Here is a 15,986-nt window from a genome sequence, read left to right on the forward strand (position 1 = left end):
AATATTTCCATTATATAGAGGTGGAAGCTTATAAATGTATATTTGTAACTAAGTGTAACTTTAATGGGGTTTTTTTTAACCGTATAAAGCCCTCATCAGTTTGGCAGTTATTAGGTACCCTTATGTACAGCACTTGCTGGCTTAGAAACACATATAATGATAATAATAATCCCTAAATAAAACTGTAATTAACATGGGGTTGTATTTGCTACCTCCACCCAGCAGCTCTGAGTTCAACGGGATAGAAGTACAGATGCAATATAAACTTTGTGTTGCCTGGCATCAAAATGGCCCCCATTACATACTGGTAAAGACTTAGAGAGTTAGGCGGCCATACATGGACTAACCAACTACTGCATCTGTACAATCGGCCCACAGGATGGATGGATACTGTATGGATACCATATGAGGGACCATACATATTAAGGGCCACCTTCTTATTGTCCTATGCTTTTACAACTCAGAAGATCAGAACACCAGGAAGTTAAGATTAGTTTTTATGCTTTTACTTCCTTCTCTGTTGATGCTCTATGCATTGGGAGATGTGCAACAGCAGATGGAACCAATGGGCAAACTGATGGATAGCCATAATATAAGGATTTAATCATCAGGCCACCATATGGTTTTCTAGAATTTACTGGTATGTGCTTGGACAGCTTCACACCAGAAGAAGTCTGGTATTCCAGATGGGGAATTTTGCCGTCCCCTCTAAAGCCATAAGCACATGACCACAGGTGCCTACATATAAACATTCCCATAGCTGCTCCCACCGGGGGCTTTGACGCCATAGCAGAGGGACTTCTTTGGCCATTTAGGGTTAATGTTTGTGGGAAATGGCCATTTGCTCTCCTGGATAAACCCAGCTTGAATGACATGAGATTTTACATAAATATATATATGCTGTATTAGATATTCATGGAACTATGGCTGAATTATGCATGAAAATATTTTGTAACTGATCTCAAAGGTTTCTCCTGAGGTCCATTTGTTAGGACACTGCTATTAATGGGCCTAGCAATCAATCCACAATGCATGAAAAGGAAAACATTTGAAGAACTTCTGCATTGCTAACCCCTGTCAGAGTCCAGCTTGTGCTATATTTTGTTGTGGGAGTGTCAGGCATACACTGTTGAATGATTATGTAGATGGAAGCAAAAAAGTGACCCAGTATTCTATTTTTAAATGGCAAAATCACCTGGAATATTCTCTATAGCTCTAGGGTCTTCTCAATCTAGTCCTTTGTTTAAGAAGATCTATCAGATTCATTTTTGGTTAAGAGCATGCATTAGGCTATGAACCAGGAAACTAATGCCTAGTATACAACAATCGTGTTGGCCTGAGGCAAGCCATATATAATGTGAGCTAAAATAACGTAAGTTTGGGAACATTTATTGAATAAACATAGCCAAACTTGACTGATGGGACATATAATTGGAAGCGACTTTATTGAATTTTATTAACCTTCAACTTAGCAATTATTTTTATACAATAAAGTGCCAAGTGAGAGGGATTGTAATTTATTTAATATTCATTCTAGCTATGTGTGTTTAACACTGTAGGCAGAAAATGTTCAAGATCAGAGATGCTTACCATCTACTTTTACAGCCCGAGGCAGTGATTTGAGCAAGGTCATGAGGCTTCTGCTCTTGGAAAGTCCATACTACAAGAAATATTATCCCTACGCAAAATGAATATATATATATATATAGTACTATATTATTGAACAGAGTGCATTGAGAAGGCATACATGCAAGATGAAAGTACACCCTGCAGATAGTACACAATATAAAAGTGCAACTGCAGATTTTACATAAACAGTAGATGGAGCAGCCTAATTAATGCAATGGGCACATACATGAATATATTGTTATTAAAATTCTGTATATTACCCAACCATTTTCCAAATGGGAGCTTGTACTCCTGGTCTTTTCTTTCCAATTGTCAATAAATTTTGTTTTTTGTTGGTAAGGACCCACAATACAGACTGAGCGGCTGATTTTTTTTACCAAGCAGTAACAATGAGTTACTTTACTATGGTGGTAAAATTGTGTTCCAAGGGATGCTGACCTTGCCAACTTATTAACTTATGAATACTACCATAGGTTCAGGAGTGAAACTCTGCAGTCACTGGCTTACACGTACCATGTGAGCTAAGTATGTTGATTAGTGCATTTCACTGCGTTCTTTCAGGGATATTATTGTTGAATGACTAACTCCATTCTGTAAGTTGTAATGTGCATTCCTAAACCACACACCGCCAACATTTTTTGAGGATTTTTGATAGAAGTGACGTCACATGTATGCACAAATGCCTCCCTGAAGCCACCGAATGCTACCCGTCTATGCACAAATGTTTCCTATGTCACCACCAAATGCTTTCTGTGCATGCATATAGATTGTAAGCTCTACAGGGCAGGGACCTCCTTCCTCTTGTGTCCTCGACTCTTAACTTATTACAGCTGTATTTATCTGTATTTATTGTTATACTTTGTATTTATCTATTATTATCTTATTAACACCCTGTTTGTATTAATGTATGCTACTGTACAGCGCTGCGTACATAAGTAGCGCTTTATAAATAAAGATATACATACATACATACATGCACTGCCGAAATTTAATGCAAAACTTTAAGAAAATGCACAAAAATTGGGAGAATGCCATTGCGTGACGGGAGACCGGGGGAGAGAAGCCAAAATTGGGTAACTCCTGAAAAAATAGGGGTGAGTTTATTGACACCTGTCATATTACTCATCCACCCTACGTCAGATGATATCCCTTAAAAATCCACGGTAAGTGGACACCTGCATTATGAAGTAAATAAAAGTTTACATTTTATCAAAATATGGTGCTGGCGTGCACATATTCACCCTGGATTACTGTTCGAATGCTATTGGGTAGCACAGGGCTCTCAACTGCCCCTATTTCTTCAGGAGTTAGGGTGGCCATACATGACGATGGGACGATTCTAGCTGCAGCTAATCGGCCCATGTAGGGGCACCAACGATGGTCCTGCCTGACCGATATCTGGTCTGAAATCAGCCAGACATCGATCAGGCTGTTAAAAAATTTAGTTGGATTCGACTTCTCCTATACCCGTCGTTCCCCAGGGCCCCAGGGCCAAACGACCGGATTAGCCTGGATTCGCCCGATATCGCCCACATCTCCAAGTGAGCGGATGTTCCTACGGGTGGGCGAATCCAGGCTAATTCGGTCGGTGTATGGCCAGGCTAATACACTGGCTAATTTGGTCGGTGTATGGCCACCTTTAGATTTGCTCTTCCCTATCTCCTGCCATCCTACAGCATTCTCCCAATATTTAGGCATTCTCATGATTTTTTAGCACAGGTTCTCTTCAAATCTGGGTGCAGAAAGCATTAAGTGACAACATACGGAGCAAATGCGCATGTACGGGTAGAAATCAGCTGCTTTTAGAGAGCATTTGCACATGACGTCACTTCTGGTGGCATGCAGCTATGTATGACATCCGGTCATGGGTACAATATTTCAGTGGTGCCCTCTTCAAGATAGTTGGCAACTCTTGTAGCACCTGGGTTGAAAATTCCTTTGGCATAGGAGAGTTCAAACTACCTGCATTATTATGATAGCATATTAGTGACACATTTTAAAGGGATACTGTCATAATTTTTTGGTATACTTTTTCTTTCTAAATTATTCTGTTTACATAGCAAATAATTCATTCTACCATTTAACATTTTATTCTTGAACTAGGTATGTAGTCGCCATCGGGCATTGTGCCCGAGTTTAAGTTTTCAGAAGGAGCCAGCGCTACACATTAGAACTGCTTTCAGGTAACCTATTGTTTCTCCTACTCCCATGTAACTGGAGGAGTCCCAAGCCAGACTTGGATTTCTTACTATTGAGTGCTATTCTGATTTCTACTGGGAGCTGCTATCTTGCTCCCTTCCCATTGTTCTGCTGCTGGGAGGACTTGCAGCTCAGCAGTAAAGTGTGACTAAAGTTTATCAGAGTACAGGTCACATGGCTGTGATACCCTGGAAAATAAAGAATATGGCTAGCCCCATGTAAAATGTCAAAAGTAAATATAAAAAAATCTGTGTTTTTGAAAAATGGATTTCAATGCAGGATTGAAGAAGCTCTATTAACTGATTGTTAAAAAAAACAAAAAAAACATGTTTTCCCATGAGAGTATTAAAATAGGCAATATATTGATCAGGGCGTTAGTTACCCTTTAACCTATAAGGAGACAGCAACATGTGATGGTTATAATCCAAAGCAAATTACAGGTATCGAACCCCTTATCCGGAAACCCATTAATTTACTATTTAAGTATTTTTTTTAGTAGAGTTAAGGTAGGAGATCCAAATTACGGAAAGACCCCTTATCTGCAAAACCACTTATCTGGATAATGGGTCCCAAACCTGTATTGTAACTGTCCTTATGAATTGCAGCAATATAGCATTTCTACTCCTCCCCAAATAACTCTGCTGCAATAGAATCCGTCACTCACATCCATCTGACCATGTTCATATCTCATAATTTCAGCCCGATATTACAGGCAACATGCATTACGTTTCTTTTATATCACTTTTTTTTCCAGCACCAACTTTATTTTATCTGTTTCCCATCCATCTTCCCTGCTTTTTTCTCCATCTTGTATATATTTGATCTCAAATAAAGAACAATCCCTTTTCTCATTTTCTCCTTTAGCTTCTATTCCGATGTAATCAAATCGGAACTTTTATTAAAGTTCAGATGACTTTTTAATGGAATCAATTTATTATGCGCGTGCTTTTCCCTGCTGCCATTTACTACGGATCCTCACATCCATGATTCCTGCCCTTCGGCATCAGACTCTCGCTCTCCTTCTCCTCTCTGCAGCTCACACATTCTCCCTGCTTCTTGCCTTACAGTATTGTCTGTGCCACTGACCCTAATGGCTCATTGCACTGGTAGGAGGCTACTTTACAAGCAAGACATTTTACTCTGCTAATCTTTTAGAGATGCATAATGCAGAGAACTAAGACACAAGGCTAAAAGCTTGGATGAATAATAAACATCAGTACATAGCTGGCTTTAAATCTGACTTATTTACTGGCTTACATTTGATCTCCCCAAGTCTTGAAGCATTCCCGATCATGTTATGACAACATACAGTGAGTTTTACGGTTTAGACACAGCTCCTTCAAAAGAGCTTTCAAAACTGAGAATCACTTATGAAAGCAGCTGCTGAGTTCCAGACACATCAATATGTCAGGTAGGCAAGGAGTAAACAGAACATTTGACTAACCAAATCAGGTACAAAAAGAATAATAATCATCTAAAAAAGGAAGGGATAAAGTACAACTAAAACCCGTTTACCTAGAAAACCCCATGTCCTATGCATTCTAGTGAATAGGGCAGTGTAGTCGCTCAGCGGGTGGCACAAGGAGTTTTTATGTTCTCCCTATGCCTGGGTGGGTTTCCTCTGGGTACTCGGGTTTCCTCCCATGCTCCAAAGATATACAAGCAGGATAAGCAGTTCCTGATTAAACTGACCACAGTGCGTGTGAATGTCATAGGACACTTTGGGAAGATTGTAAGCTCCTGTGGGGCAAGCATTTATGTGAATGATGTATAATCTCTGTATAGTGCTGTGGAAATGTGTTGGTGCTATATAAATACCAGAAAATAGAAAAAAAACCAAAACAAAATATAGGTCCTGTACCTAATGCATAACCAACAGAAGCTGTAAAGTACAGGGGTCCTTACACCCATAGCACCCTGCACTGGTATAGGATTTATTATCCAGAATGCATAGGACCTGGGGTTACTTGCTTAAAATGGTTTTTATAGGACATGGCCTCCCTGTAATTTAGAGCTTTCTTGATCACAGTTTTCTTGTACTAGTCCTTGCTCCTAAGTCAGATTAATACCCACAAAAGCAAGAAGGCACATATAGTGAGCAATAAGCAATTTCAAGTTCAATAGCCATGTTTTTTCCCCCCTCCACTATGACATTATATTAGGCTGCATCTACCTACAGAGAGGATAGCCCCAAACTCTGCTACAGCAGGAGCTGCATTTCCCGCCATGAGAGAAGTTCAGCAGCCCTGCTGCTGGTCCTGAATCTGCAGTGTCTCTATAAAACCAAGCAGGCTGTCACCTAGCACAAGCAGTAGTAGCGTCTGCATCAAACAATCCACCGTGCAGTCACAGGAGAGAACCTCCTTTCTCCCTCTTCTAAAATTACCTGTGCAGTACTCTGGCAAGGTCCTACCGCTGCTGTGACAAATAAAACTTAAAATACATTAACATATATCCACTGTTTTGATCCAGAGGAAGGCAAAAAACCCAGCCTGAAGCCTGTGCCAGTTTGCTTAAAGAGGCAAATAAATCCTTCCTGACCCCAATGCCATTTAAAGAAGAAGGAAAGGCAAATTTACTTGGGGGTGCCAAAATGTTAGGCACCCCCAAGTGATTTAAATCGCTTACATTCTACCCCGGGCTGGTGCCCCTGTTAGGAGAGAACAGCACCAGCCCGGGGTAGCTGCAGCACTTCCTCCTTTTGTCTTCGCTCGTGCACACATGCGCAGTAGAGTGAAAAGCCGAACTTTAACAGGGAAGTCGGCTCTTCACTCTACTGCACATGCGCCTGTCGTTTAGTCCTTGAAAAACGAAGCAGGAAGTAGGAAGCGCTCACTACAGGTACCCCGGGCTGGTGCTGTTTTCTCCTAACAGGGGCACCAGCCCGGGGTACAAGGTAAGCGATTAAAGTCACTTTGGGGTGCCTAACATTTTGGCACCCCCAAGTGACTTAGCCTTTCCTTGTCCTTTAAAATAAATGATACCATGCAGACTCTCATATTTATACAGTATAACATTATCGAAACCACATTATAACAGTGCATAGAGGAAAACATCCACATTCGGTTATTAATAGATAATATGAGGACATAAAAAAGAGAAACTCCTGGCATTTCACAAAATATGCAAAAAAGAGGGGAGGGTATGTGGAATGTTTCTACCTGCTTAGAAGATAAGGAAGGGAACTGCTTCTCTAGTGACATCACATCCCTTTTCTGCCAATCTTTAAACACAAACCAGTGTAATCTGGCTGCTGGTCATTCAGATCCCTTGTCATGCAACCCCTGTATTTATAGCTCCAGGGCTTTCCTTTACTAGCAGCCTCGACATGGTGGTAGTTCCAGGTTGATAGCACAAGGTAATAATCACACTTTTTAGAGCATTGCGCACAACTGTGCTGTATTTAACTCAGCACACTGCTGGACTTACCCTGTAATTCTGGGAAGAAACACTGCATTGTGGGAAACAAACATGTGCCCAAAAAGTGCCCTTTGCACTATACGCTGTGTTCATAAATGAGCCTTTTTTTCTTTATGAGAGGCATTAAATAGAGTATGGAACATTTACATTTACAAATATGAAGAAATAATGGACAGAAGCATTAATATTCATCATTTTGGACCCTGTCACACAGTCCCAGCAGCTGCAGCCATTTCTGATATTCATTTAGGAGCTAATGAGAAACCTGAGCGTGCTTTTATTGCCGCACTCACTCTGCAAGTCTCTATTATAATTTGTTTAAAAAAAAAGGCAAAATGTACGAAAAGAAAATTTTAATGATGTAAATGCAAAGAGACAAACACTTATTCAGTTTATTTTGCAATCTCACATAAGGCCGGCATTGAAATGTTTCCCTGAATGTGCATTATCTCCTCCACACACTGCACATATTTACAGCTGGGAGTTGGTGCCATTTTTCATCCTTTTTGACAGCAGCTTCTGTTTCCAGTAGCAGGAAAGTGGGCTTTAGTGACTGCTTGTGCTGCCTCAACAAATGCAGAAGAGAGAGACAAAAGTCAAATTCACCTCCATTTCTTACTAAAGGTTAGGAGGCTCCTATGAACGTCTGCAAATATATTTTACAGTTTCTTACTATTATCCAAGAAGTTAAAGGGGTATTTCACCTTTAATTTAAGAGAATTTGCAATTGGACTTCATGGTTTATTTTTTGCGGTTTTGGAATTATTTAGCTTTTTGTTCAGCAGCTCTCCAGTTTGGAATTTCAGCAGCTATCTGGTTGCTAGGATCCAATTTACCTTAGCAGCTAGGCAGTGACTTGAATGACAGACTGGAATATATATCTGAGGGGGGCTTAAATGAGAAGGAAAGGCTAATAAAAAGTTAATCTCAAGCTGCAGGCATACCTTCAGTTGGCTCAATAGTGCCCTTAAGTCTCCCCATATTTCTCCCGTTCAGATGATCAGAAGCCAAACAGGAAGAAAAAACACTGAGCTGTGTATAGAAAGTTCCCATAATGCCTCACTCCTGCACAGACACCGGGACCAAGTGTACATGCTCAGTTAGTTAGACTATGAGTCAGCTTCCTGCGGATTGGCTCAGATCCATATTCCTAAGGGAGGGGAGTGAGTTCTTAGCATTATTGAGGGAGGGGGGAGCAGGAGAGGGGAGACAGCAGAGAGCTGCATGTCTCTGGCACATGAATTACAAACACAAGAAATCTTTTCACAGAGAAGTCAGTGCAGCGTTTCTGTGAATGCTGTTATGGCTGTATTTACATAGACCTTTCTGCTAGAGCTTACTTAGTTTTTACCTTTCTTTCTCCTTTAATAAAAAGATAAGCAATAAAAAGAAAGAATAATTGTTGATACCCATTGTCCATAGTTATTGGCTACTTGTTCCAGGGTGCTTCTGTTGGTTCCTTCTCTGTACTGGTGAAGTTGGGTATCTGTTGATTGTTGGGTGTTTATATCGGCTTTATTTTTTCCGCTATTGGTTTTTGTGGAACTTGGATTTCCATGTTTGCCATTTTTGATGGGTTATCTTATCCGTAGGTGATAGTGAGGTGTTTGACACTGCATATTTTTCATAGGTGAGATTAGAGTCTGTGTAGTTAACCAACTCCTCCTTGGTTGGTATTGTGTTGGATTTCCACTGTCGTGGTATTAGTTGCCTGGCTGAGGTGATTATGTGGAAAGTTAGTTTTCTAAAATCTTGGGGTATGTTTTGTAGTCCGTGATTGAGTAATGCCAGGGGAGCAGTAAGTGGAATTGGTATCCTTGTTACTTCATAAAGCAGTTGGGAGACCTCTTTCCAGAAGGGGGTAAGTGCCGGGCAGTTCCACCAAATGTGAATTAATGTGCCTTTTGTTTTGTTACATCTCCAGCAGGTTGCAGAGGTGCTTGGGTGCATCTTGTACCATCTGTATAGGATTTTTCTTTGATTTTCTATGTGTTTGGTACATTTGGAATACGTTGGCTGCTTGAAGCCACTGAGATGTTGTGGATGTTGAGTTGAAGTCTTGTTCCCATTTCAGGATATGTATTCTTAAAGCAATACTGCACAATAAAACCTTTTCAAAACTTTCCCCAAATTCTCCAGGGCCCATGGCTGAGAGAATCCCAGCTGATCTGTGTAAATCTGGCTCCCTGCAAAATTATTTTGCATTTATAATAAAGTTCTCGATCAGTAGAATTTTCATTGGTACATTTTCTTGCATTTATAATTACATTTGTTGGCAACGTGTATAGCAAACCTAGGGGGCGCATTGGGACAGTGTTATGGTAGAGGAGCATCAGCTCAGGATAGAAGGTTATTGATTGTAGTCACTGGAGGAAGGGTAACTAATAAACTGGCCTCCAAAAGATTTATTGTAACATTTCCTTTATTTTTAATTTGAATAATGGAAGTACTACTGGAGTAATCGAATTGAGCTCCATCTGGACAATGCCCTGTTGCTGTGATCTGCTGGTCTCCTGTTCAAGATATACTGAAAGCTTATAATTTGGTTTTGCCCTAAACCCCCACCAACACCACTCACAGACTCTCTGACATAATGAGTAAAAAGACTGCTGATTTTTGCCAGGAAGACAACAAGAACCTCTGGGTAACAATGGAATATCCTGCACATTGTTTTATACCGGAAAACATTGGGCCTTATTAATGCTGTTATTTAACTAAATGATTAATCCACTGAAACTTCCTTTTCATTCAGTCCTTGCAGTTAAGTTTAAGAGACTGGACATCAGTCAGAGCCTCACAGCAAGGAATCACAGGGATGAGCTGCAAGACTGAGAACAAGAGAGGAAATATAATTCATAATGAATGAAATGAAAATGCCAGACCCTTACATTGTCAAAATAATCTGGTTTTAGAGGCAGCGTTACCTGTGTGGCCCTGGAGTTTAATGAGACCTCCAGATAGAGTAGATAGTCTCAATATTTTGTTTCTATATGGCAAGCGCTTCTCATACGAAGGGTGGAAAAAGGAAACAACCAATTATGTCTGTCATACGTTGCTAATCACCTCTGATCCAGAGAAAGGTTTTGCATGACAGGTGAAAAACGGGTTTAATAAAGCCAGTTATAATACGTACATTTCACGCTAATGTATTTCTTTCCCCTTTCATTACCCCCTTCCCTCCCAGCAATACCACTGATTTATGACAGGGGTTCATATCAACAGAATGCTTATGGGTACCAAAATATTAGAAAGGGAACTACTCCCACCAGCAGCAGATGTATCAGAAGCCTAAAGGAAAGATAGAGGGTCAAGTAACCAGAGTAATGGGCAATCTTGGCTTCTTCTACATAAGTCCAGCCTAGGATGAATTGTCCATTGACAACTGACAGGGTCACAACTTTAAGTGGCTCAGGAGGAGGGAAAACATTGACTAAAATTGCTTCTCATTCACTTCTATTGCACTTGACAACCTGTCATCAGTATTTATCAATCTACTGAGAACCAGTGGCATGACTTAGGGCCTGTGATTCCCTGCCCCCACCAGGGGGCTATGCACCTTTTAACACAGACTATAGTGGCCAGGGTGGGTCCATGAGAGGCTAGCTGTGACGTAGATGAAGAAAGGCATGTTGTCATGGGCCGAAGTCATGACTTCGAGGGGAAGGATTCATGTCATCAATCTTGGAATTGGGAGGGGCTTTGGTGTGTGTAGTAGCTAGGAAGGTGTGGATTGGAGGTGGGCCTGGGGCACATTGACTAGATATTACAAATTTACCAGAAAATACATTGCCAGTACATTTTTAATACCAGCCATGCCCTTGAGTGGTATTTTACTGGCTAGGTTGGTGATATATAGGCCTGGTGGCTGTGCTCCATACTTGACCACATGACAGCTTAATTGTAAAAGGGGGACAGATGGATGCAGGGCCAGACTGGGCTATTCAGGGCACACTGTGGCTGCCACCCCAGGGACTTTCCACACCACCACAAGGACCACCACTATCCATTTCCCCCCCAAAAAAGTGCAACTACCTCATATTTACCTAGCCATGATCAGGGGAGGGAGGTCTGAGTGGGAGCACCAATGCTTCGTGGCAGGGATCAGGTCTGGTTTTCCCGCTGTCCCGCTGGCCTAGTACAACCCTGGATGTATGAGGTCTAGAACAAGGATCATGGGATTTGTGGAGATGTCAACCTGAATAATAAGGACAAATGAAGAATGAGTGTGGCCTAACATGGTGTGGAGGGGTATGTCCTAACATGATGCCTGCCTTGACGTCACAAATTTCTCACTGTGTACACGCACATCAGACTCAGAGAAGACATTATAAGAAAACAAGTGAATGGGCTATAATGAAGGGAGTGCAGAGGAAGAGCTCCAAAGCCAGGAAATTCGGGGAGGTTGACTTCACTGGGGAGGGCACATACATAAAGGCATACTAACACCAGAGTCTTTGCAGGAGACAATAATGTCTTTCCTGGTACTTGAGTGATTATTCTGTTTTAGCAAACAGCTAAAGCAGCCCTGTCTTGATTTATGGCAGGGATTCTAGATATATACTCTATCTAGATATATACTCAGGATCTGACCACTTGTTTCTCAAGATACAAAGCAGGATTGATTACTCATTATCTGACAGCTTTATACAGTATATATACATTTACTACACTGCTGCCAAGTGAAGTCATGGTCTGGTATGGCTAGATGGAAGGGATATGAGCAAAGAGGGATGGAAAGCAAATACAGCTGTCTTCATACCTTCAAGTCTATATTACCTAACAAGTGGGCAGAACAGTGGACCAAGTCAACCAAAATCAATTGCTGACTGGTTACTACAGGTTATTGATTACTGTAGGTTTTATACCACTTGTAGCAAAACCTACAAACAGAATTATATATATATATATATATATATACACACACATATGTATGTATATGTAGCATATATTGACACTCACCTTCCAAAGAAAGCATTCATCGTATACTGGAAAAAGAAAAAAAATTTTTATTAAATCAAAAGCTTATTGCCTTATTATATACAGTAGTTTCAATGGTGCTGCCAAGGAACACGAGGAGGAGTCCTGTCAAAATTAGGGACAATAAATGTGGCTGTGACTCACTCTCATTGTCCTCTTCAATGGAACTTTCCACTATACAATTCCTGCAGGAAGCTAGTTATAAAACCTTTCTAAAATACTAAAATCTGTGTGAGAATATAGGAAAGAAAAACAGAAAAAAAAATCAACAGAAAAAGACCTGAATCTATTTTGAGAGTTCTAAAATATCATTGATGATGCAATGTACATAGATGCAAAGTACGTATATGAGTCACTTGGCCCAAACTTCCATAAATCATTAACTGAAATGAGTGATAACAATGGCATGGGGTGAATAGCATTTGTGAGGTTTAAAGGACAAGTAACATGAAAATGTATCGTAGTAATTAGAATGTAATGTAGTGTTGCCCTGCATTGGTAAAAGTTGTGTGTTCGCTTCATAAAAAACACTAGAGTTTCTATAAACAAAGCAGCTGATGTAGCCATGGGAGTAGCTATTTAAACTTAAATAGGGCTAAATGGCACAGGTTGAGATTACATAGCAATTAACAGATGAGCTCTGCCTCTGTAAAACACCATTGTATTGTACAGAGCACTTCTGTTATCTGTTATGTAATCTGTGCCATTTAGCCCTATTTTAAATTAAAGAGCTGCCCCCATGACTATAAACTATATTAGTGTTTCTAGAGCACAGAACACACAGTGCACTTTTACCAGAGCAGGGCAACAGTATTGCTCACTCCAGGAAGCAGGACCTTTATTGCTATGTTGCTACTTATGGGTGTCTGAGAGAATATCCCATGACCTGCTACTGTAATATGCATAGTAATGTAGATTCAACTTCTGCAGAGTTTGGAAAAAGAGCCAAATCTTGTGTGTACTTTCTAGCATAGTGTCCCTATGGCAGTGGGATAATATATGGGATTACAGTCCAGTTAAATGTAACCACACACGCTTCCTTATTCAAGCATGAAGTTTACTATACCTTTAGTTTTCAGTGTACCTAGGGGTATTAGCAGTAATTTATTGCATTTCCCTACTCTTCATGCTGTGTTTGAGTATTATAGGGGTTGTAGTCAACAGTCAATATTCCAGTCCCAATTCTATAGTGCGGCTCTGTAAAAGTGACCAATACTAACTACGGACAGAAGGGTCAAAGTACCAAAAGCCTCAGAGAACAGGAACATGCTGTTGTGTTTTGCCCCATATATCATTAGCTTACGTATAAAGGTCATTAAATCCGCATCTGAGTCGTTCTCTGTTTATGGACTTCACTTGCTTTGTGGTCCTAAACGTTATGATTTCAGACAACCATTCTGAAAATTAGATTGTTTTAATAACTGCGTTGAGTTTATTGCGGTGCTTATGAGAACGTTACAAAATGGAACTGCACCTGACTTATGAGCTGATTCTGAGCTTGCTACCCACCTCCCACCTCCCAATAACTTCGGCTAACAGCCCTGGGCAAGTCAGCTGCAGTTTATGAGGCAATAACTTCCCAGTGTTCGCAGCCTTCAATGTTACTGGGGCCCTGGGAACACTAATGCAAGCAGTGCAAATGACTCACATAGGGAATAAGGGAGCTTTTTATCCAGTACATTCAAGGGGGGATAAGAGGGTTATGAGGAGAAAAATGATTTTAATGAAAACAAAAGAAATTGTGTGTATCTATTTTTTTGTACCCATCAAGTAATGTGTTTACAGGGCAAAATAAAAAACAATATGGCTGCTGGCTTAGGCTCTTTGTCATAAGCTTCGATATATTAATATTATATGTCAGCCTTGATAAAATTTGGAGAAAACTGAGTCAGAGTTTCATATTAACTCCATCAGTCTGAAAAGGTCTTGGCATCGGAACAGATTCAAAGACATTAAGGAAAATAATGACCGGCCTATCATCTGGAAGTATTAAGGAAGCAATCCTGGCTGCAAACACAATGTATCTCTATCTTTGGCCGGGCAATCGTCTCAGGGCTGACAGGGCTCTTGAATTTGCAAACACTTACTACTGGCAATGAAAAAGGAAACAAAAGGATCCCGGGGGCAATTATTCACAGAGGATGATTGTTACAGGTTAAAAAGAGGTCCATTGGCTAATGAACCAATTAGGTGCATGGCAGTGCTAGATGAGATAATATAACATGTAGAAGAACTGTCAGCTTACATGGTCAGAGTTATGTCTGTATCTTAATATGCTTAATGAGGTTCCAAGACAATTTCATAAGATTCTCACCTTCTTAATAAATGATCATCATTGCCCATAAATAGTGATCAAGAAAGAAGTTTAGAGAGGGGTACACTTAAAGCTCTCTCTGTATAGCCTGATAAATCCTATCCCACCAAGAAAAAATGCATGGGCAGTATAGCAAAGTGTGGGAACTATATACTATATTAGGGGGTTGGCTAGACTGGCAGTATTTATTTATCCAAATACAATTCTGTATGATTCCTTGGTGGTTTGGTCTTGGAAGGGTTATAAAGACAGTATTCATTCACTGGAGCCGCGATGCTACAGTTGCCATGGAAACCATATCGGTGGCGGAGGCAGTGAGAGTTACAGGGCAGGACTGCAGGCTTCACAATGCAGATGATAGGATGATAATGTCTATTACAGAGTCAACTTTTTGTTAAGACCTATCAATGTCACACTCATACAACCACCCCTGTGATTACATTTGTGCCAGCCTCACTCACGGCATTCTTACTGGGCACACAATGGCAGCAATTTACAAATTAAAAGTGCTTTGCTTGTTAAAGTAAAATGTGTTGATGTTTTGCTACTTTAAGGTGTTACTTCTGTATTTTAAACATAGGCCCCCGGCCCCCAACATCCAGCATTGCTATGGAAACCAAATCATAAAGAAAGGCATTTTGCTATTTGCTTTTCTCACCCTTGAATAATCAGCATGTAAGCTTACCAGCTAAACACTTAAATTGTATGTTCTACTTATAAATCCTACTCCACTGCACTGCTTAATTACAGAATTACAGAAATACAAATGGGAAACCACAGCACAACATGTCACAGTATTCAGTTAAAGGGGTGCTAAGGTCCCACCATGTTGTGACATAAATGACATAGTGAGACATGGCGAGCCTTCTGAGCCAAAAAGTCTGCTAAATCTGCAAGGTGAGCGAAATTCTCCTTTTTGCCATCAAGCTACATCTCTATGTAATAAAGATGACTAGGGGGATGGACAGTCCCAACACAGACAGCCTCCTTTACTGGTTTCTGTACAACTGCGCTCTGAATGCACATTTGAGACAACCAAACGTTGGAGAGGTCATGTACCTATATGGCATGTGGGAGTGTCCCTTCTCCAGTCAGTGATTTGTACCCCTATGGAGAATCCCATCCTTGGTTAGGGGGAAGAACCAGCCCTTCCCATTATGGAAAGATTTAAGAAGAATGCCTGTTTGCTCTCCTAGATACACCTGAAGGTCCATCTTGGAGGTCAATGAGAGCATATGTTTGCTGTTTGTTGTCAGCTAAGGAGGGTCCTGGCCCAAAATCTGGGCTTAAAAAGGGGTCTTGAACCAAATAAGTCAGACAGCCAATGGTTTTCTGCGATTGTGTGAAACATATGGAGCAATAGAGTGAGATAAAGTGATAGGAGAAGGGTTTGCAAGGATTATTCACCTAATCTGCTGTCTTTTAGGGAATATATCCTCACCACCAG

At 40.6% G+C, this 15,986-nt stretch overlaps 1 long non-coding RNA gene across 1 annotated transcript; it reads right to left on the reverse strand.

Moving 5' to 3' along the window:
- Window positions 1-8,583: 8,583 nt before the first annotated feature.
- Window positions 8,584-12,429, reverse strand: LOC105946800. The gene is made up of 4 exons (XR_001170270.3): window positions 12,370-12,429; window positions 12,208-12,233; window positions 11,292-11,443; window positions 8,584-9,434 (listed from the first exon to the last, which is right to left on the reverse strand). It is a non-coding gene; the product is annotated as an uncharacterized LOC105946800 (long non-coding RNA).
- Window positions 12,430-15,986: the final 3,557 nt, after the last annotated feature.

Source organism: Xenopus tropicalis, chromosome 3 (assembly GCF_000004195.4).
Source record: "Xenopus tropicalis strain Nigerian chromosome 3, UCB_Xtro_10.0, whole genome shotgun sequence".
Classification (NCBI taxonomy): Eukaryota; Metazoa; Chordata; class Amphibia; order Anura; family Pipidae; genus Xenopus; species Xenopus tropicalis.